Here is a 24,046-nt window from a genome sequence, read left to right on the forward strand (position 1 = left end):
AGTTCCATGTTTAGACCCTGCACTTGGAACTTCAAATTGAAGAACTTCCTCGGTTTGCAGACTTGCTTTTCTCTGGATGGCACTGGGGTGGTTAAGAAGATGTAGAACTTCCTTTTTTAATGCACTCGCATTTTCTTGAGAATAGCCATGACTACTGACCAGGTCCGTGACGATGTCCTCATCTAAGGGCCTGAATTCCGTCGTGTCAATGTAAGCAGATTCTGTCACCGGCCATGGTACATCTTTTTGTTTGAATACATCTTCTACGGAAAGCTTTTGTACTCCAAGGACGTATTTCTCCCTCATCTCTGGCGTCCATTCGAACCACACATCCGCTGGCACTTGCAAGTACCTGGCATGATCAGCTAGGATGTAAACATCACTCAGCCCAGCGATTGCAGAGTGCAGCTCTTCCATCTGGTGTGCATGGACAACCTCGAAAACATTCTGTGTGAACTGAATCTTGTTAAGCTGTGAAATACAAGGATTTTCTTTGAGAAAAGTTTCTTTGGCAGATCTCACGACATTGTTAATGGATTCTGAATTATTAGTGTAACAACGTACTGGTTTGCCGTCATCTCCTACAACCATTCCAGCTTCCTCTCGTATATTTGCTACCATGTGACAGGCCATCATTTCGAAACGGTCGTTGACATAAGACCAAAACTTGGGTTTGAAGGTCTCGTCTTTTCTCTTGAGAATGTCCCTCTCTTTCCTTTCAATTTCTGACTTTGCGACGTCCAGGCGTTTCCTCAAATCTTCTCCATCAACAGCATCTAGTATGCCGTGCTCTTTCCCTGGAACTCCAAAGACCTGTTGCAGAAAGAAACGCTGCTCTTTCGCTTCCCGAATTCCGATCGTTCTTAGCTTTTCTTTACAGTTGCTTTCAAAGTGCTTAAAACAACGTAGGCTCCTTGCATTCTTCAGTTCGTCCTCAAAGGCTCTAGAAAGGGTGTCCTCACCATCAGTAATAAAGCCTTTCGCCTTTGAGAGCCCCTTGCATTTTCCAGCACATGTCGCTGCCAGAGCTCTGTAGGTGTCGTAGGTCTTCTTATGATGAATCATTGTGGGACCTAAAAAAACGGGGCTTTCATTCATCCTTTTAGACTTCAAGAGTAGATTTTTGTAAACAACAGGAGTAACTTCAAATTGTCCCATTTTGAATGTTGGGTCGACGCAAAACAGATAACAAAGGAGATCCGATGTAGTGTACTTCGACAAGTCAGAGCACATAGTGGCAGTTCCAAGTACCCATCGATCTTCAGGATAGTCGGAGTGGTGAAGAATCAGGTCGTCCTTGTCGCGTGCGTACTTCAAAAGGTCTTCAACGTCATCTTCACTGGTGGAGCTGCTTATCCTGGATTTAGCGTTATAAATCTGCTGTTTTCCGCGTGGCAGTTCAGACACATTTGAAGCACCAAAAGCTCCACCAGCCTTTTTCCTCAGGTCATCGTAAACCCCGTGTGATCCCCTCTTGATTACATTATCTCTTATTGACACGAGCGTGCTCTTCTTGAGTGGGTAAAATGGCTTAGGGTTTGTGGATCGGCTGTTACCATGCTTCTGTATCTGCAGATCTTCGACTCACCCATCAACGTTGCTAACATGGTATTGAACTAGACAAACATTGTTAACTACGTTTCCCTTAAAGTCCTTCAACAGAAAGATTGAACGGGCTAAAGCTGCTGCAGCTTTGTTCGTCTTCGAATTCTGAACCAAATGAAACGCATCCTTGGAAGGTAGCGAGGCTTTTTTCTTCTTTAGCAACGATCACAGACCATCACGGCATTCAATCGTCCACACGGCACAACGCAGGACGCCACTGTACACGCCATTCATATCGGCTTTTACATCTTCCCAGTTGTCAAACCAGTTTAGATCGATTAGGAAGGAGGCATTTTCTCAAACCTTTAAAGGTTGACGGGTGCATTTAGAGGACGTCAGGCTGTGTTTGGTTATGATCTCTATCGCTTGATCGACTGTGTACCTCTCCGGCCGTCCTTTTTCGAACAACGGTATGTTGTCGTCGCCATTCAAGCATACCTGGGTCTGGCAATAAATAACAATTCGCATAATTAAATAAAGCTGCTATATCATGCCAGATTACGATCACACTTTTTTGACACCAAAGTAAAACCACATTCAAAACAAAATAAGGACCGTACAGTTAAAATATATTGCTAAGTGTAGTACATTAGGCCTCGAACGTACAAGGGTCGCTCAAGCCATCCCTCTCTAAGGTTTTTGCAAAGTTTTGAAAAGAGGATTTACCCTATGACGCGAAAATTGAATTATTTGACATGTTTTTTAATATTTGTCAGATTTCTTCATCAAATTAAATAGTTTATACTGTTTTTTTCCAATTTTTATGCATTTTGGCTTCATTTTGTATTTATTTTCTTTATTTTTACTTTTGAAGAATATAGTGAAAACCAAAAACGCGGATGTGACGTCATATAACGTCATTACCACCTTAAAATTGTTTTATCTTGTTGAGTAAGCGCAGGGCTATCTACTCAATTTAAATATATTCCACTGTGTCTTCACAGAATGCAAACCTAAAGGGGGAATTCCATCACCCCATTGTGCCATGGTGGGGGTTTTACTTTGCTTCTACATCCTAGCATTAAGGTAAAATACAAAAGAGAAAATTAGTCAAATTTCACTTACCCTATATGAAGTACATGGCAAAATATCGTCGTCGTTTTCAGAATCATCGTCTGAATGCGACGAGTTCACCATAACCACAACATCGTTCTGCCACCAAGACAACGAAACAAATCAATTAAACAATAAAGACACCAACAAGATATAGTGTAAAAAATTAGGATACAACAATAAATAAAATGAAATAATTAATTAAAAGCATGGTCAAGAAAATCGTACACCTCAAATATTGGACCTCTTGAAACTGGACTTTATGTCGCTCTCTTCAGCTCAACTATGGAAATCTTAAGAAGAACGGGTCAATGGAACCTCAGGATCATCTTTCCAAATCGTCAAAAAATTTCGTGTCAATTCCGGAAAAAGAGTAATAGTTACTGCTTAGGAGTCCAGGTAAGGATAAAATGTAATGATATCGTATAGTCAGGGTCCAGTAATTGTGTTGCTTGCACTATAACGAATTCATGACATCATTTGTTATCAATTTATCGTCCCTTTGTTCAAAATCATTGAGGCCTGCCGTATTATCATCTGAATGACACAAGTCCACCATAACCACATCGCATATTGGCTCTAAACGCAATGCAAATTCATTAATTCTATTTTAAGCCTTTGTCTGTCTGCCATATTTTCTGTTTGTCTGTCTGTCTGTCCCTGTCTTTCCATCTTTAATTTACCCACCTTTACGCCGCTTGAATGTCTTTGATCTTGGCCTTTTTCGGTTTCTCCCTCTCCGTCAACCCCACCACCTCTTTCTTGATGTTTGGTTGGCTGAAAAAGAATTTAAAAAATTGTTTGTTGGTCTGTCTGTTTGTCTGTCTATACCTGTCCTTCCCTCTTTTATTTACCCACCTCTTCGCCGTGTGAAGGTCTCTGATCTCGGCCTTTTCCTGTTTCTCTCTCTCTGTCAACCCCACCACCTCTTTCACGATGTTTGGTTGGCTGAAAAAGGATTTAAAAAATTGTGTTTGTTGGTCTGTCTGTTTGTCTGTCTATACCTGTCCTTCCCTCTTTTATTTACCCACCTCTTCGCCGTGTGAAGGTCTCTGATCTCGGCCTTTTCCGGTTTCTCTCTCTCTGTCAACCCCACCACCTCTTTCGCGATGTTTGGTTGGCTGAAAAAGGATTTAAAAAATTGTGTTTGTTGGTCTGTCTGTTTGTCTGTCTATACCTGTCCTTCCCTCTTTTATTTACCCACCTCTTCGCCGTGTGAAGGTCTCTGATCTCGGCCTTTTCCGGTTTCTCTCTCTCTGTCAACCCCACCACCTCTTTCACGATGTTTGGTTGGCTGAAAAAGGATTTTAAAAAATTGTGTTTGTCTGTCTTTCTTTCTGTCTGTTTATCCCTGTCCTTCCACCTTTAATTTACCCACCTTTTCGCCGCGTGAATGTCTTTGATCTTGGCCTTTTTCGGTTTCTCCCTCTCTGTCAACCCCTCCACCTCTTTTTCGATGTTTGGTTGGCTGAAAAAGAATTTAACAAACTATGTTTGTTTGTCTGTCTTTTTGTCTGTCTATACCTGCCCTTCCATCGTTAATTTACCCACCTTTTCGCCGCGCGATGGTCTTTGATCTTGGCCTTCTTCGGTTTCTCTCTTGCTGTCAACCCCACCACCTCTTTCTCGATGTTTGGTTGGCTGAAAAAGAATATAAAAAATTGTGTGTGTCAACTTTGACATTGAATTGGCTTAGGTCTCGTCTAAACACCATTGTAAACAATCTAACGAGCGAACAAGCGAGTAATTAAGGTACTAGACAAAGAAAGATGTATTAAAGAAGACTTATTTCAAACTAATTTATGTTAGTTGTATACAGTTCACCAGTTAAGTTCTCCAAAACTGCCTGAGCTTCTCCGGTGTGAAATTGCGTGCAAAGTTTGAAGTTGTACAACAAAAACAATTTCTATCACTCATTGCGAATCGTTCGAAATCAGACTTTTTTGCAGTAAATTGAGAAGCAGAATTTGAGGAAATTCATTAACTGCGTTCCACAGAAATTCTCTTAACCACAGCAACAGTCAGAGAGTTGAACTTGACTGCTATTGGCCTTTTTTGGCTTAAAAATTGTGCGGCGAGAGAAACACAGGAGTACGCGCCATTACAGCACTGAGCTACAAACAATCAAACAAACTCTCGCAAATTAAAAATACTCAATTGAATTTACAAACAATGACTTTCCTTACCATTTTAAAGTGAACAGAAATAAACTTGGCATTGATTAATCGGCGATGGAAATGTAAAAAGGGCAAAGGTTGACGATTACTGTTAGTTCACCCACGAAAATTGTCCAACACAACAGTTTCACCCGCACTGTTTCCCGCCGTTACCGTGACCATGGTCAGAGACCCAAAAATCCGGACTGCGGTAAGAACCAATCAGATTGTAGGATTCGTTACTGTGCACTGATGGTAACAAATTAAAACTTATTTCCTACCTTTTGTTCCTGGTATGCGTAATGCCCAGTAGTGTACACTTCTTGTGCGCTTGTCCTGAGGAAACTTAACAAACAGAATAAAAATTAGAAATTTTGGCTGACCAAGGCCCCTTGGGGGAAGGGGGAAGGGGAGAGGGGTGTGCTTAAGGAAACGGTGAGTCCCTGAAGCTAGTGACTTTATTCTTTAAATACTTACGTATCTACTTCAATGTCTTGGGCTGGCTCAGCAACTTCGTTGATAGCATCTTTTGGTTCATTCTCAGTCACACCACTGCCAAAAAATTTAAAATAAATAAATAAATAAATAATAATAATAATAATAGTAATGGTAATGGTAATGGTATTGGTAATGGTAATGGTAATGGTAATGGTAATGGTAATGGTAATGGTAATAGTAATTAGTAATAGTGATAGTAATAGTAATAGTAATAGTAATAGTAATAGTAAAAATAATAGTAATAATAATAATAATAATAAATAAAAAACATACACCAGGGAATAGGTGCGGAGGTCTCAATAAATCAGTAAGTTCCTGAACCCGGTGATTTTCATTTTTTACAACAAGACTCCAAAATGGTCAAATGCCAGAAACAAATGAGGGGAAAAGACGCCGTAAACTTGCTGTAGATGAAAACAAGTGTATTTTATTTAAAATGTCGTGAACATTGTCGATAGCTTTTCTCGCTTTTTCATTGGCTACGTAAAAAGGTCCATGAAATCTCATTGGTTAAAAAGTTGACAGTATGAAAGCTGAAAGTTGAACTTGAAAGCTTGCATAAATTTAAAATTTTATCTGTCTGCACTCTTATTGATAATAAAAATGAGCCAAAAATGAGATAATCAGAGCGCGAGAAATTGGACAGTTACCTGTTTCCTTCACTGTGTGAGTCTGGATCACCAACTTCGTTGATCTCGTCGTTTGGTTCATTCTTAGCCATGCCACTGAAAAAAAATAGTGAAATAAATAAATATAGAAAATACAACAAACATTTTATTCTGCAAAATAATTCTGCTCTATTGATGAACAAGGACAAAAAAGAAGTCAAAGGAAACATATGGCAAAAGTTTAAGATAAGTATGAAAGAGGACAAATATACTGATGGTGCTAAGGCTATTAATAACGATAATATTAGAGTACTCACTCTTCAATTATTAAAAATGATTGCATGGCGTTACTCTTCACGCCACTTTGCGCCAGCCGTTTCCACACCCATGCGCACACATCTCTCTGTGAGCGGCGGTCTTTCCCACTGAACACTTTAATGAGTCCTGCGCCATTTCCGCCTAATTCAGGTGTGATCAGATGAGTGTCAACAATGAAAAGTCTTCCGGATCGACAACCAATTACAAATATATATATACCACAGGTATATATTGAAACTTTGGGTACATTGGATTCAGCGAGTTTCGCTAAGGCTTTGGAGAGTGAACTTGTTCCTTTCTTGGTGAATACTTTGGACGAGACGATGATTTCTTCAAACAGCTCATACCATCCTTTAACAATATTGGCCTTATGCAATATTGTGTATGCCTCATGAACGTCGTACATTCGGTTAATATCTCTATAGCGATTGAAGCGGTCTGGCATTGTCAATACCAAGTTATTGACATTTTCAGAAAAGAACTGCCATTCATCTAAAGCAGCGCTGATGCTAGGAAGGTCGTCATCTCGCCTTTCTTCCAAAATGCGTCCAGCAATCAGCACCGACAGGAAAGAGCAGCTGTTTGTTGCATCTCCTGAGACTACGTTTGACATGGGAATGGCACCATCCACAACAAGCTGATCGTGTTGCTCGACAGAAGTGCTCTGGCTTACAGCAAGTGGTATGTTTCTACAGACTGGATCTTCTATTTGGTTGAACATTTCCACTAAAATCGGGGCCGTGGGTCTCTTTGTGGAATCAAAATCCAAACACTTCTCAAAAATGCGCTCAAGCAGCAACCACGAAGTCGCTTGAAAACGGCTGAATTTGTCAGAAAAAGTTGGCAATTGCTTGCTGGTCAATAAATTGGCTACCTCTCTCTTGCACATTTCGTACGTCGTCGGGTGCAGTTTATCAATTTCAACTTGATAATGAAACTGCAGGTCAGGATTTAGCAGCATGAACATAACCATACCATATGACCAAATATCACACGCTTTCAGTTGGTCCAGAGACAACGAAGTATCCACAGGCGAAAGCAATTCGGGAGCCATATAAACGGGTGTTCCTCTGTCAATGTTCGTGGTTTGCGCAGAGCAAACTGTGGCCGTTTGGATCATACTGGCCCTACTCTCGCCAAAGTCAACAAGTTTACAAATAATTGGCTCTTTCTCCCACGCTTCCCTTACAGCTTCTTTGTTTGGCATTTGGCAATACATCTGGTTAGAGACGAGGATATTTCCTGGTTTTAGATCTCGATGAGCAATGTTGTTGTCATGAAGATATGTAAGACTTCGAGCTGTATCTTCTGCGATTTTAATGAATAACGGCGAGAAAGAATCCATGGCTCCATCTTCAGAGGACAGAAAATTGATAAAGTCCTTGAGAGAGAAGACACGTCTGAAAAATCAAAATAAACGAGTTCAAGCATCATTGCTGGCGGAGATTGACAGACTGCATGAAGTTTTATGATGCGTTCATCATCTAATGAATGAAGAATATTGGCTTCTTTGTAGAAGAGACGCAGATTCCTTTCATGTTGATCGAGGAGCTGTTTGACGACGACAGTCTTGCCATTATATTTCGCGGTGATCACTGAGCCGAAGCTGCCGCTTCCAATCACGTCCTTGTCTGATAGCTCATTCCAGTCAAATTCCTGGATAGAGGTATCAAATAACTTTGGCCTGTGACTACGCTTCGAGTCGAAGCTAGGCAGAGGAAAAGACATTTTCTTTGTTTTACAATCACATCGTGTCACCGTTCCAAATGAACATCGAGATGAATGAAGCAATGTGAAGTAAATTGTCATCCACGTGCTAAATTGAAATTCGATACGCATCTAAACCACAATTGGTACAAAGACAGCCTTTAGTAAAGCAATATTAATACTTAACTAGACTTACAAGCATGAATTAGAAACTAGTAGTCAAAGATTAAGAGTGTGTTCGACGCCGTCACTTCACAATATAAAAACCTTTAAGACATGACTTCACTAGCCAACTTTCAACCTCTGTCCTTTGCTAAAATTAACATTCTTCATCAACAATCAGGGTTTTAAGGACAATTTTAACAGGTCTCCTGTATTCTCTCTGTTTGTATGTTTTTCTCCAATTGCAAATAAAACACTATTTGATTTTCTTTATTTTAAAGAGGGTCTTCCCTTTGAAATTGGGGGCGGCGATGGTTTTGCGTCCATACCGTCCCCGAATGTGTGCAAGTTTACATTATTTTATTCTATTTTTTTATTGTTTTCCAATTACTGTTAAGAAGTGGGGTCTACAGGGGATTAGCCAATAAAAACTGTCGACATTATACAAGAACCCATTTCGAATCAGCTGACAACAAACAAAGCATTTTCGCGAGGGTCTTCGTTTTGTAGTTCGAGCCGGTCTTATCTACAAAACGAAGACCCCATCGTTTTCGCATCAGCTGACAAAGAAGAAAGCATTTAAGTGAGGGTCTTCGTTTTGTAGTTCGAACTGGCCTTATCTACAAAACGAAGACCCCATCAATTGATTTCGTGTCAGCTGACAACGAACAAAGTGTTTAAGCGAGGGTCTTCGTTTTGTAGTTCAAGCTGGTCTTATCTACAAAACGAAGACCCCACTGATTCCGCGTCGGATGACACAAAGAAAGCATTTAAGCGAGAGTCTTCGTTTTGTAGTTCCACCCGGTCTTATCTACAAAACGAAGACCTCATTGATTCCACGTCAGCTGACACAAAAAAAGCATTTAAGCGAGGGTCTTCGTTTTGTAGTTCCACCCGGTCTTATCTACAAAACGAAGACCTCATTGATTCCACGTCAGCTGACACAAAAAAAGCATTTAAGCGAGGGTCCTCGTTTTGTAGTTCCACCCGGTCTTATCTACAAAACGAAGACCCCACTGATTCCGCGTCAGATGACACAAAAAAAGCATTTAAGTGAGGGTCTTCGTTTTGTAGTTCCACCCGGTCTTATCTACAAAACGAAGACCCCATTGATTCCGCATCAGATGACACAAAAAAAGCATTTAAGTGAGGGTCTTCGTTTTGTAGTTCCACCCGGTCTTATCTACAAAACGAAGACCTCATTGATTCCACGTCAGCTGACACAAAAAAAGCATTTAAGCGAGGGTCTTCGTTTTGTAGTTCGAGCCGGTCTTATCTACAAAACGAAAACCCCATTGCGAGGGTCTTTGTTTTGTAGTTCAAGCTGGTCTTATCTACAAAACGAAGACCCCACTGATTCCGAGTCGGATGACACAAAGAAAGCATTTAAGCGAGGGTCTTCGTTTTGTAGTTCCACCCGGTCTTATCTACAAAACGAAGACCTCATTAATTTCGTGTCAGTTGTTGTCTGAAGAAAAGCATTGACCCGGTTTGACTATCTGTGGTTTGATAGGCCTGCAAAAAAAACAAGTCTTCGTTTTTGGGTCTTAGGTCTTAGGTCTTAGGTCTTCGTTTTGTAGACACCCCCCATCTTTGCCCATCCCAGATTTCGTTTTTCACTGGCCAACTCAAAGTTCTCCCAAGCCAGTGATCTTTTTCCTGCCAGTGTGATAGCATTTTTTTACACATAGCCTCATTACAAAACCAGTTCTTCACTTTTTCATTTAAACCAAGGTAATAGTACTTTATGTATCCAGGTTTACCACAATGAGGACATAAGTCAGACTTGCTTTCCAGTATACTCCAACTACGGCTGTACTGATACTTAGTGGTTGTCTTTCCATTGCGTGTCATTTCTTTGTTCTCCCTGCATATACATATGTAACATTCTTTGGCATCAGAAAAACCCTCTTGTTTTAGGAGCAACTGAGCTGCATTCCAGTTTTTAGGCCACAAAGTAGATAGTATGTCAACATCAATGTCGTCTCCAACAGATGTAAACAGCATCTTTTTTCCATAATCTAGAATGTCTTCAAATGTTTTCACGGAAGCTCCACTATCTTCCATAATATTCATTGCGTCAAGCACAGCCTTCACAATCATTTGTCTGAAAGGATTGACATTGTCGTCCTTCGCTCTTCTTTTCCATGAGCTGTGGTCATCGACTGGTTCGTCGTCAGGAGGGACAACATCCATGGCTTCAGGCTCGAAAACCTGTCCTTGTTCTTCCAGGATAACTGCTCCTGCTGGCTTTTCTGAGGTATTTTCTTCGGCGTCAAAATCCATGGTTGTGGGCTCGTTATCTGATTGATCACTTGAATCAGAACAAAAGTCAATAGTTGAAGCACGTTCACACAGTCGAGCCTTTGACCAGTGCTGCAATTCCGTGCTTCTTGAAGTTGCTTTTCCTTGACAACGCAAGCATCGGCAGTGTACATGTCTATAAGACTTCTCTGAACAATTACAAGAGGAAACTTCATCTCTACTCCAGGTGTAAACGGTCTCAGTAACATCCATCTCTTCATGAAATTTTCCGTTTTCTCCGCAATTATATTAATTTATTCTAGTCTCCAGAGCTCTGCGGTTTCTAGAAAAGTTGTCCTGCTGATCAGCAGATGGCGTCGCGAACCTACGTACCCGACACTTGGATCAATAAGAAACATTAAAATAATGCCACGAAAGCGGCAGGAAACAATGACCAATAAAAACACTCGACAGATGATGGCAGTCTCGTACTTTACGCGCCAAAAAGCTTAATCTTCCCTCTTTCTTGGAACGACACAAAGCAGCTATGGCGAGCGGGGTGAATGCAAGCGAGAACAGTGGTACTGGTGGCAGTTCTACCGATGAAAATGGAAAGACTGATGTTCATATTTTAGCCAAAGTACAGTCCCTATTCGGAGAAGCGATTTATGAAGCCCTGCAAAGTAAGAAATACTTTGCAACCGCGAATGAAAGTTAACAAGCTTACTTTTGTAAGCTCTACATTTGAAGATTACCTGAGATTACAGTTTACCTGATTTTCTTGTTTGCAGAAGAGGAAATCAATGACTCCCAGTTAATTGCCGAATACATGTCTTGTTATTCACTGTAATGAGAATGTTGCCACTTCTAACCTGGAACAATGATGCCAACTGTTCAACTGCTTCAACAATCCATAAAATTTGTATCTAGAGAAACATATAGCTTTCTATTTGGAGAAGCGATTTATGAAGCCCTGCAAAGTAAGAAATACTTTGCAACCACGAATGAAAGCTAACAAGCTTACTTTTGTAAGCTCTACATTTGAAGATTACCTGAGATTACAGTTTACCTGATTTTCTTGTTTGCAGAAGAGGAAATCAATGACTCCCAGTTAATTGCCGACTTGGCAGCAAGAGAAGCTGATGTGCCCATATTTACAAAATTGGGCTTCACCTACGGTAAAGTTGTTCGTTTTAAGAGAGAATTTCAAATCACACGTGTACGGCCATCTTCCCCAGCTGCACCCACTTACAAGCCAACCATGGCAGATATGTCATCTATGTCACCAGAGATGAGACAACTCTATTTGTCCAAGTAAGTTGTGCAATAATATGGTGGTTTCTGTTTTAATGATTATAAATAAAAAAGTAACTTACAGTATTTCAATGAATCTACAGGTGTACCTCTTTCTCTCACCTTCAGAAATGGTATGTCTGAAAATGGTGAATTATTAAACTGGTTCTACAGACTTGATACAGATATAGAGGATATTACACAACCGCGCGGAGATACGAAATTTCTCTTCGAGTGTTGAAAAATATTTTTCAACACTCAAAAAGAAATTTTGTATCTCCAAGCGGCCATGTAATGTTCTGTTCTACTAGAATTACTCCAGAGTGTGGGATACCAGAACTCAACTTCAGTGCTGATGGCATTGCCAGACATATTCTTCAGTGAACAGCGACGATACCAAAAGATTAAAACAAGATCCTGCAAGGTTTGTTATTCTACTTGCACGGGATTTTGTCAAGGGCTCATTAATGTGTGTCCCTTGGAAACTTCTCGGTAATGCTACTTTTGAACAGCTTTGTGATTGTTTTGTGTTTTTATTGTTATGAAATATTTATCTCAATTGAGGCATAACATACTTCTTACATTATTTTTTTTCCATTTGAAACATTTTCAGAGTGAAACTGATCATGAACCGAAGGAGAAAAAGGTAGGAAGAAGCATGAAGTCAAACACGTAGGTATCTCTAATTCTCTTATGTTATACTTTGGTTATAAATATAATAGGTCTGTGGTTACCTGCATACCAACTTAAATAAGCAACTGGGAACTCCAACCTCTGCTCTTCCTCCATGTCATTGTTTAAGTTTTGGGATTGAAAAGAATGTCAGTTACAAAAGTTAGAGGGGAAAACAATATTTGATTGTTATTTTGTCAATAGAGATTTGATAAACTATGTTTTGTTTTGCAGTTGTCCAGTGGAGAATTGTCTGCAAGTGGAAGTTCATCTGCATCTGGATCACAAAGAGAAAGTTCTCCTCCATCTGAGGGTGGTGATACAGAACCTGTCGATGAGGATATTGACGACAATGATGACTACTGTATAAGTGAATCACCACCTTGCTCTCAAGTTCCCTCAGTTGTTGTGAGTGAAGGCATGTCAGCTTGGCCCCTGGCAGTCAATCAAGCAATTGTAAAGGGTGTCTTTGGTCGTATTTTAAACAGACATGATATTGTTGACATCCTTAAGAAAAAGTTTTTTGTACAGCAAAGGAACTTAACTAATTTGAAACCCACAGAGCTTATGAGTGTATTGGCCAGGAAGCTAGTGCGAAATGATTACTGCAAGGTCAAAGAAGTGGTGAAAAACGTACACAAGGATATAACTGTACTTAAAGAAATTGCCTTTTAGACATTTTGTGAACTTCAGAAGTGCAGTATATAGTGTTGCTTCATGATCAGTCTGTTGTGTTGTTGCTGTTTCAAGCTATTTGATTTGCACTATATGTAAAATGTGTTTGTACAGTAAAGGAACTTAACTAATTTGAAACCCACAGAGCTTATGAGTATATTGGGGTTTTAGACATTTGTGAACTTCAGAAGTACAGTGTATAGTGGTGCTTCAGTCTGTTTTGTTGTTGCTGTTTCTGGCTACTTGATTTGAACTAGATGTAAAATATGGCCATTTTTGACCATTTTGTGTCAATTTGCGGCAATTAGATATATATAGGAGCAACATTATCTTCATGGTGTGTCCCCTTAGAATACAATAATACCATTTGAAGCACAAGAAACTTATGGTTATCGAAAGTGCCAGTTTATTGCAGTTGTACAGGGACTGTAATAAACAGTTTAATAATCATGATTGTTTGTAAATACTTATCTAACTCAGTACTACTTTTGGTGCATTATATTACAATAAAGACATTACGGAAAATGGCTAGGACAGTCAGAACCCATTTCAGGGAAATAAGTGAGATTAAACAAAATCCATATTAGAGAAATTACTGGAATGTTAAAACCCATCACCAGGGAAATTACTGGGACATTTGATCCCCATGCTAGGGAAATTACTGGGATATTAAAACCATATCTCAGGAAAATTAATGGGACAGTAATACCCAAATCAGTGAAAATTGTGGGGACAAACAGGGAAAATTTTGGGACAAAAAAACAACATGCTAGGGAAATTACAGGGACAATAAAACCACATGTCAGGGAAATAAATGGGATGTTTAATACCCATTTCAGTGAAATTGGTGGGACAATCAAACCCCACATGAGGGAAATTTTTGGGACATTAAAACCCCATACCAGATAATGTTTGGGGCACTAAAATCCCATCTTGGGGAATTTTTGGGATGTGAAAAATCCATGTCAGGGAAAATATTGGGACATTTAATTCCCATGTCTGAAAAATACTGGGATGAGAAATTCCCATGACAAGGAAAAAAATGGGATATTCCTGTCCCATGTAAGGGTTTGGTATCATTTTCCCAATCTGGGAAATTCACAAAGGAAACACAATGAAAACCCTGAAACAACCCACTTTATTCACAATTTGGGAATTACAAAACATTACCTGTGATATATCATATCACAAAACTTTATTTAGGATGTAATGAAAACAATGATAAAATTAAGGTTACCATAAACCTTCGCGGGTGTCCTTAGTGAAAAAATATTACTGTGCTGTCTTAAAGACAACCACTACAAATTATATATCAATGCAAAGGTTATAGAATGCTCTATTCGATAAAAATTGTTTGCCTCAATTTTTTTTAATCATAAGGCGAGCGCGACCTAAAAGCGCGAAATGACCGACGTTCCATTGAGCAAATTTATCCGGTATCAAACTCGACCGCATCAACAAAGCTACTGCATTATATCATTCACGAGACATCAATCATCAAAACGATGTGGGGGATTTGCATTTTTAAAAATTGATCTCCTGCAATGGCCTTTGTCGTAAAACATGTCGCTGTATTTTTGGACATCAAACTTGACAGAAATTTTCCAAAACAACCAATAGGAATATTGACAAACCCTCACACAGTTTTGATGATTGATGCCTCGTGAATGATATAATGCAGTAGCTTTGTTGATGCAGTCAAGTTTGATACCCGATAAATTCCCTCAATGGAACGTCAGTCATTTCAAGCTTTTAGGTTGCGCTCACCTTACGATTAAAAAACATTGAGGCAAAACAATTTTTATCGAATAGAGCATTCTATAACCTTTGCATTGATATATAATTTGTAGTGGTTGTCTTTAAGACAGCGCAGTAATATTTTTTTTCGCTAAGGACACCCGCGAAGGTTTACGGTAACCTTTAGCTACATCATTTTTTTTACAAACAGCACCCCATATGGAAGCACCAATATTAGCTGACATTTGCGATCGGAGCTGATTTATCGTAAACAAACTCTGTGCAACCAGCGACCAATTCTAATATTTCCGCTGATGAATAAAAGTAGACAACATTTCTGTTTTGCACAAACACAAAGTTATCTTAAGTCCTTGCGGGATTATGTAAGGTCCCTAGGGACATACCTCTATAAAAGGGATCACGTGGCTTGAATCTCCCAGAGGGAACATTATTTTGTTAAGAGAAACTACATTTGTGCAGAGAAAGAATCATAACTTAAACGCAAGGTTTACGGACGGGAAAGGATTACAAGAACTGTAAGTGGAATTATAACATATTTTCAGTTTGTATTAGTTCAAGGTCAATTACGACAATTACGGCACAGAGCCTCAAAGTAATTGTAATTTGTTTCTTTCAGTTTGACTATGTACTTCTACACAGGAGTGTAAAAATAAATCCTCAATTCCAAGCTGTTGAGGTCTGATTCAAGTGCAAACCAATTTCTATTGCCGTTCCTTGGTTCATGCTTACTCTTATGGCTTTAGAGTACCTTTCCAAACAATTTTGACTGGACACAATCTGAACTTCTCACGACAGGGGGGGGAGTGTCTGCGTAAGAGCTAGGTCAAACTGAACTATTTGTCTCCACTGGAACTAACCAACAAATCCCAGGACAAATGTAGCCAATGAAATAAAGTGGTTCCCACAGTAAACATCCCCAAGCCAATGCAACTCAAAAGTTGTGTTCAGGAACATAAATTGTCCCAGTTATGTAGGACGTCATCTGGCATCCCGACAAAACAGGCCACGTTATTGTTGACTGCACGGTCCAGAATCACAACCAAACATGACTAAACCGTCTAGTGTGCACTTTCTTTCGATGTCATTTGTTTTCATTCCTCCTGTGAAAAACAAGCCTAACCTGCAAAATGTGTTTACTTCAATGACTCTTTCAATGAACCCCCCAATAACTTGGGGCTATATAATTATATCTGCTGACTTTTGTTTTTTTTTTTTGCTGGGTTTTAGTGTACGTTGTGAAACATCGGTTACACAGGATTTTGCCAAGGTAATAAACATAGCACACGGAGGATAACCATTTTTCCTTTTCGGTTACATATTAATGACAAACGGAGAAAAATGATTTGCTGGTAATACCTTAGACATCAAAACACCAATGCAACATACCACATTAAATGTCAAGGGTGCTGCATGTGATCTTTTTGATGTATCCATGGGTATTAACCATGGGAAATTACCTCTGAAAATATTGGTCATACTAAATGCAGTTTCCCTTGGTAAAAGGGTCATTTACCAGGGTAAAGAGTTCCGTGTAACTGAGCCCTACGGGAGTGAATTTCCTGGAAACTATAAAACCCAAACATGTTTCTCCTGTAACTGTTTTTTTCGTCTGCAGCTTGGGATCTTATAACCAGGACTGTATGGTATCTTTACTCAGCATTCATCACTACAACACGACAAAATGTATGAATATTCACTGTAAAGCTACAGTGCTTGAGGTCACACTTAGCAGTGTACTATGGTAAAAACCCTTAACTATTGTATAAAAAAGGTAAACAAAGTTTACCATGGTAAAACACATTAGCTAACTTTTACACTTCCCAGATGGTTCCTTGTCACAAGAGTGCTACTCAAATGTTGAGTTAATGACAGACAGGAATTTTTTAAGTTCCTTTGCACAAGTCTTAACACAACAACTTAATTTTTCGTGACTGCGACATGCATCGTGAACGTGTTTTAGGTTCGATTGTGGCTCTTTTGTTTCTTATCACTGCAATCCATAAAGCTCAGAGATTTAGATTTCTGGCTCCTTACCTTGTTTTTGAAAGGAGGCAATGTGATCTCGCCCATGCTCTTCTCACAACCAGAATTAAGAGATTACAAGAGCGAAGAAGAAGGAGAGGAGCTTTAGCAAGATTGAGGCAAGTGGCGTGGGTATATCCGAGACCGCAAGGATGGTTTGAAGAAATGCATAGAAATCTGGTCACTTTTTTGTTATGGAAAAACGACTGCAGATTTTCTAAGAAGACATTTCACTACATTTGTCAACTGGTCGGCCCTACCTTTCAAGGCAAAACAAGCATTTAAGAAAAGCTATTCCTTTGAACAAACGTGTCGATATTACTTTGTGGAGACTGGGAACAGGAAACTTGTACAGAACCACTGGAATAACGTTTGGACAAGGAAAATCTACTGTAATCAAAAGATGCGAGGATTTTATGGAAACATTATTTGTCACAAGAAAGGATTTATCGAATTCCCAGAAGATACCAGAGATGTTGCACAGGCTATAAGAAAAATTGAAGATATCGCTTGCTTTCCAAATGCAGTTGGAACAATAGATGGTTCCCACATTTCAATTAAAGCACCTCACATTAACCATGAGGACTACTTTAACTGGCAGCAAAACTACTCCATTAATCTTCAAGGTGTAGTGAATGCTGATGGAAAGTTTGATGTTAGCACTGGATGGCCTGGGAGTATTCGTGACGCACAAGTTTTGCGACTTAGCACACTGTACAGGAAAGCTTAAAATGATGTTATTCTAACTGAACCAGTAAGACATATGACTGGTGTATATGTGAGACCCCTACTGATTGGTGACTCTGCTAACCCTCTGCTACCTTGGCTTGTTGGCCCATATCCTCATTCTAGAAACCTAACTCAGGAGCAATGCAAGTTTAATAAGATCTTAAACAAGGCAAGAGTAATCGTCGAAAGAGCATTTGGCAACTAAAATGGCGATGGCGCTATTTACTCAAAGCATTAGGAGAAAACATTCCTTAAGTTCCATTCACAATAATTACCTGCTGCATTTTGGACAACGTTTGCATTTTACAAGGCGATGAGCTAGATGATAGCAATTATTCAAGCAATGACGACGATGAAGACGATGATGATCCACCTAGTGCCTTTGGACAGGGGTGAATCATTCGGCAAGCAATTACTGCTTTTCTTGCTTGAATATGTATTTGTGTAGCAAATAAAAGTTAAACTAGATTTTATGGTTTTTATGTTATTACATATCTTGTGCTGGTCGATTAACAAAAAAAAAACCCTCTCAACACTTAGCTTTTTTAATGCTGTATATTTATTACTATTTCAGCATGGAGTAAAGACATTCCTGAATTATAAAGTCAACTGTAAAGGTAATACTCCTGAGAAACTTATCAAAAGCAAAATTTAAAGCTTGAGTATAAATAGCTTGACAAAATTTTAATGCTTGGTAAACACAAACTTATAAAATCCAGCAAAACAATTACACAATCATTATCATATTAAATTTTGCAGGCACTTTCTTCTTTTAGCTGTAGCCTGCTTGTACCTGCAACAAGTAACAATTTGCGTCTTTCACAAACTGGAACTGAAAAATGGTACCGAAAAATGGAACCGAACTATCACCACAAAAAAAAACCCTTTACAGAAGTTTTTTTTTACTTTTTCAAGATTTCACCAAATTCCCAGATTGCAGTAAGAACTAACTCTTGGGTGCGGTTATCTGACTCCATCAGGTGATCAAATTACTGTTTTTTTTCTTCCTCATTCTTCTTCAAGTCCTCAGTTTGCACTTTAATAAGCTCTGCATACACATCATCATCTTCTTGCTCTTCATCTAATTTCGCTCTCTTCTCACACTTTTGTGACTGTTTGGATTTGCTCTGGTTTTTGGAATTTGATTGTCCCCTGCCCTTTTTCTTGAAAAATAGGCTTTCTGACTTTTCTAACTCCTCGTCAGTTTTGTCATCCTGGTCTTCAACTGGCCTACTTATGCAGAGTGAAATATCAAGGACAATCGTATTTGTGCCCTGGGGGATTAGTAAAGTCACATAATTTCTACCGAACATCCAAATCAAAGGAAATTTGAAACAGCAGGTCTTTTCCATGGGTGGTGGGTGGCACGTGGAGGGTAACGGGTGGTGACTAAAGGGTGGTGGGTAACAGGTGGCGGGTAACGGGTGGCGGGTGGAGGGTAACGGGTGGTGGTGGAGGGTAACGGGTGGCAGTTTTTTTTACTGTACCCTCTATTTCTATTTCAAAAGTTCTATTTCCTTTCTAATCATTCCATTCTACAGAAATTTGCAACAAAATCCCTTAAACACTAACAAAACCAGGTAGGAATACCTGAAAATGTCTACAGTAATACTATAATAAACAAATCTGAAACGGTTTTACTCACATAATGAGAAATTCTAAACGTACGCTAACATAAGAGGCGTAACATTCACGGCTATATTGAAAACAATTTGGGCATCACCTTGGCCCCAAAAAACTCTGTAGAATCTCTACTTTCTTACATACAATGAGAAGCCTTTTCAAGCGGTTTGAAACCGTTGTAAATTGGACTGAGAAACATTTTGATATTTCACGCAGCACTAAAACCCCCAGATCATTCTTTTTTCAGGCTCTAACTCTTACTCGTCAAAAAATAGCATAAAAGAGCCCTGAAGGACAGCTGTACTGAGGAATATTCAAAATGGCAGACAAATTTAGTCATAAACAGTAAACAGAGCCCTGAAGGACAGCTGTACTGAGGAATATTCAAAATGCCAGACAAATTTAGTCATAAACAGTAAGCATGGGGTGAAAAAAAGTCTGCATACGGTGATTGTTTGATGTGAGCTATTATAAATGTGATACAATTTGGTGGAAATTCAAGTGTCTTTAAAGGCAAATAGCACAAGACGTTTAACTCGAAAGGAGCTAAAAGTTATGTACACTGACAACATCAAATGTGTTCTCCAAGTTCCACATCTGTATGGATAATTTAGACCATCACCTGTAGCCAAAATGCTTTGTAGGCTTTTACAGCTGATCTGCTAGAGCTGGAGCTTAAAACTTCATACCAAATTCACGCCATAGAAGCTGTTTATTGGACTCTACCAATCCTCCCTTGGTGGCCTCTTCGATTTCATTGTTGTCGCATGTTGCTAGTGGGGCACATGAACGCAACAGATGGTAATACACTGCCTCTGGAGTTTTTGTGACGCAGATCTTGCTTTCCCCACTTCGCTGATATACACGACAATCCTTATGCCACAAGAAAATATCATGTGGGGCAGGCAGAGGTGAATCTGATGCGTCGTCCCGTACACATCCCTTGCACCTGTAGCATGTTGTAGCCCTCGTCTGAGCAATAAAAACAACTTCGTAGGGAGAATCAGACTCAATTGAGGCTTCAACATCAATGCGATCCTCGTATTGTGACACATCACGTGGAGGATTTTTCTTTCGCTTGCAGATGCTCTTCCATTCATTGTCTTTCTTTCCTGCCCATTTGGAATCGTTGCATGGACCATCCTCTCAACTGGCACTTTATGATTCAACACAACTAGAGAGCATGCCAAGGTGATGTGCTACCACCAAGGTATGAGCACAAATTCTGCATTTGTTGTAACATGGGTAGTCGATGCAGGCTAATTTCTTTCCCACTATCTGGACAGTGTGGGAGAGTGGGCTGGATAAGGATATGACTGTCGTTCAGCTGTCGTCGTTTGGGAAGGAACCAATACCATTCAACTGGACAATTTTGTTTGCATTGGTCCAGGAACCTTTCAGAAACTCTGGGAGACCTGAATCTTTGAAACTCCCGATTACCTCTGTTTGTGTCAGGGGTTCTTCTTTGTTGTCTTCTTCGATATCCTCTGTGATGGATGTTCCAAGTTTGGTAAGGTGTCTCTCCCTCTCTTTCCTGTTCATCCCCAACCAGCTGGAAGCAGTTACAGCTGGATGACAATGTGTCGATGAAGGTTGTAGGGACCTTTTCCTAAAACTGCACACTGAATGTCTCTCCTACTTTGCTGCACAATGTTCCCGTAGACAGTTACTGCCTCACTCCATGTGCACTTTGGGTCAGGCCTATAATCAGCTCCCTAAACAACCTTCATCTCCTTAACTTTACTTTTGTATACTGCTCTCTTGGACATAATTGTAGAAAAATTCATCCTTCAGCCCAGCTCTTCTACGTACAGGTAACAACATGCCATTCATCATGTCATCCTGTATGTTTCTTCGTCTCGTTCAATCTTGTTCCACTTGCTGGGAATGCTTTCCACTATAGCCAAGAATTCTTCTGTGGTATCACTGTCGATGATTCCTCTCTCTTTCTTCCGCTCATCTCCAAATACATCTTGTAATAATTCACATTTAATGGAATTCAAGCCAAGGTCTGTTATCTTTTCCATTATGTTGTCCTCGACGTGTTTCTTGCACAGGAGGAAAATGCTTCCCTTTAATGGTTTAAGAGAGAAGGACTGCACCTTGTCCCTGTCCCCGCCTACAAACACAATTCGTTCCAGTGCGTAATTACTTTCCAGAAGGGTGTGGGCGAAGTAGAGGTAGTCCTTTTGAGTTTTGGTGGTATGAAACATTGCAGGGCCTGGTAGGTTAGCAGGTTCAGCAGTTCTTTTGCTAATTACCTTTTCACTTTGGTACATTGTTGTGGTCACATAAAAATTACCAACGTTGAAGGTGGTGTCTATGGACAAGATGCATCTAGAGTTTGGATGGCAGCATTCTCGTATGATGTCATTCACTTGCTCATCAATGAAATTCACCACTCTAGGTGCTGGCGTCCACTGAAGATTGTGCAGAACATTATCATTTTTCGAAAGATCTAGTAAACTTCCAAATTCGTCCTCATAGGCTTTGTTTTGAGATCGCTGATGAGCATTGATCACTTGCTTGCTATCTCTTGGCAAGTCAGCAGACTGCTTGCAGTCAAGTACATCACCTATGTCCACCGAAATTTCATCAAAGATTCACAAAGGGCCCTTTCATCCAGAAGCCTCTTTGAGCAGCTTAGCCTTTGTGGATGGTGCCATAGGGATGAACTGCTTTCCTGAATGAGGATGCTTATGAGGACTTATACGATGTTCTTCTTCAGCAAAGGTGATCCGTATCAAGCCCAAAGGCAGCTCCTCACCATCCCATTGCGTGATAACAGTGGATGTACAATTGAAGTCGTTGCACCTTTTATGGTGCTCAAAGACATTAATTTTCTCACCATACACTCCTGTCTGAAGCTGTTGTTTTTCCACTTTCGTCCCTTTGGAGAAACGACTTTCGACTACAGAAAGACATGTGCACTTGATCCACAATTTTCAAAGGCCCCTAAATCAGTTACAAGCCAATCTTCACTGTTTTTGAGTTTGGTTCTGTCCACCACAAAAGCAGCATTTTCCATTACATTGGTTGGCCTGCCGTGACAAATCTTGGAAGAGTCCACGTCAAGAAGGAGCTGAATCCTTTGCTCAAAATTCCATGTATGCTGTCCTTCATAGAGGTGGGGAGGGGTGTTGTCTCCAAAGTGTGAGGTTTCTTCCCAGCAAGGAAGGTTATTTATATAAATGAGAAGTGTGACAATTTACTTACGAGAATAACCATGTATGTCACTATATTTTTGCAGAATTCCGATTTCAGAATCATAAATTTTTGGAACTTTGTGTGTATGCTATTTCTATTTTTATTCACTTTGCTAACAATGGAATTACAGTCAGACCTCCATTAAACGGCCAAAGTCCCACAAAAATTGTCAGTTAACAATTGTAAATAAAACCTCTACTCAACATCCACTTCCTGCCGTCCCAAAGATTTTGTATTGTTTTGTACCTCTACCTCCCCAGTGACAGAAAGCTAATGTGAAGAAAAATGACTCTGCCAATTGTGTAGTTCCTACTATGGTGTTCGAGGAGTATCACTAAAATAATCATATGTTTTGATTCTTGTCTTGTCCGTGTGATTTGTCAAATGGTTTTTTGATTTCCAAAATTTGTCCGTTTGATTTCTCAAATGGGTTTCAGCAGATTGAAAAGGTCATTGACAGGCCAACACAGACTCCCTTGTGTGGTTTTATGGTAGTGGCATGTAAGCCTTTAAATTTTCGCTCTGTCGAGTATGTCTTTGAGCGATTTACCTTTTTTATGTGATATAATCAGAGGTGTTTTGTACATTATTTTCAACAGTGGCTGATCTTGGATGAGACTCCAATTTTGCATCAGTATTTGTTTTAAGTTCTCAGTATTTGTTTTAAGTTTTTTACCCCTGGATGGTATGTCGTCACAAAAGGCATAATTTTGCCTTCAGTCTGTTTGGTTTGTTTTTTGAGCGCCGACTGTCGTTCGGTAAAGGAGACCTCTGATATCATTCTTTCAGTTAGGCTTTTTGGATAACCATGTGCTTCAAGTTGTGTTTTAAAGTTACACATGGCCTCCTGGAAATTTTTTTCCAGAGTTTGTTCTAAGAAGTCTGATTGCTTCTCTGTTAATAAAGCCTCTCTTAGTAGTAGGGCACGCCAACCACCTACAGTCACATGCTGTGCCGGGATGTACGAAATGCCTCACTTTGTAGATCAAAAGTGTCATTTGACAAATCAAATGCAAAAAGTTTGGAAATCAAAAAATAATTTTAGTAATCAAACAGACAAGACAAAAATCAAAACATGTAATTATTTTAGTGATACTCCGTGAACACTGTATCCTATACCTTGACAATACACATAACTTGCATGAAATGTCAACTCACCATTTGAATGGATTTTAAGGAAAACCCTCATCTTCACTTGAATTAATGTCTAGCTTTCTAGTTGAGGAAATTTCTTTGACTTCAACTATCTTCAAGTTGCTACTTCCATCGCTGTTCCAGTCAGGATTGGTGGATTTTTGCTGTCCTACTCTGGTGGGATGTTGGACACCAGAAGTGGATGGCCCTTTACATGGCGATGGTGAAGCAGGGGAATTGTCCAGATCACTGAAATTGTCTTCTTCTATAGGCCCATACATATCTGCTGCTTTGCCCTCGCTTCTTTCAAAGCGAATTCCTTTTTTTAAATAATATAAAAATAAGATAGAAGAAGCTGATCAGTGTGAACCATACCGATTGTACACAACTCCAACAATTGCCATACAGTGTTTTTTTTTAACTTTGGGCAATCATGGATGTAATGAGTTGTGATTCTATCGCTTGTAGCGCCAGGCCTGTAAACGCGAAGAGTCGCTACTGGTCCGCAACCTCCGTGTTCTGGAGAATGTTCCTTAAAAGTCACATGTCAAAATTAGGTTCAATCTTATTTTGAAGTCAAAA

At 39.6% G+C, this 24,046-nt stretch overlaps 1 pseudogene; it reads right to left on the reverse strand.

Moving 5' to 3' along the window:
• Nucleotides 1-19,450: 19,450 nt before the first annotated feature.
• Nucleotides 19,451-23,745, reverse strand: LOC145501487 (uncharacterized; annotated as a pseudogene).
• Between the last annotated feature and the right edge of the window lie 301 nt (nucleotides 23,746-24,046).

This window comes from Orbicella franksi, chromosome 10, assembly GCF_964199315.1.
Source record: "Orbicella franksi chromosome 10, jaOrbFran1.1, whole genome shotgun sequence".
Lineage (NCBI taxonomy): Eukaryota > Metazoa > Cnidaria > Anthozoa > Scleractinia > Merulinidae > Orbicella > Orbicella franksi.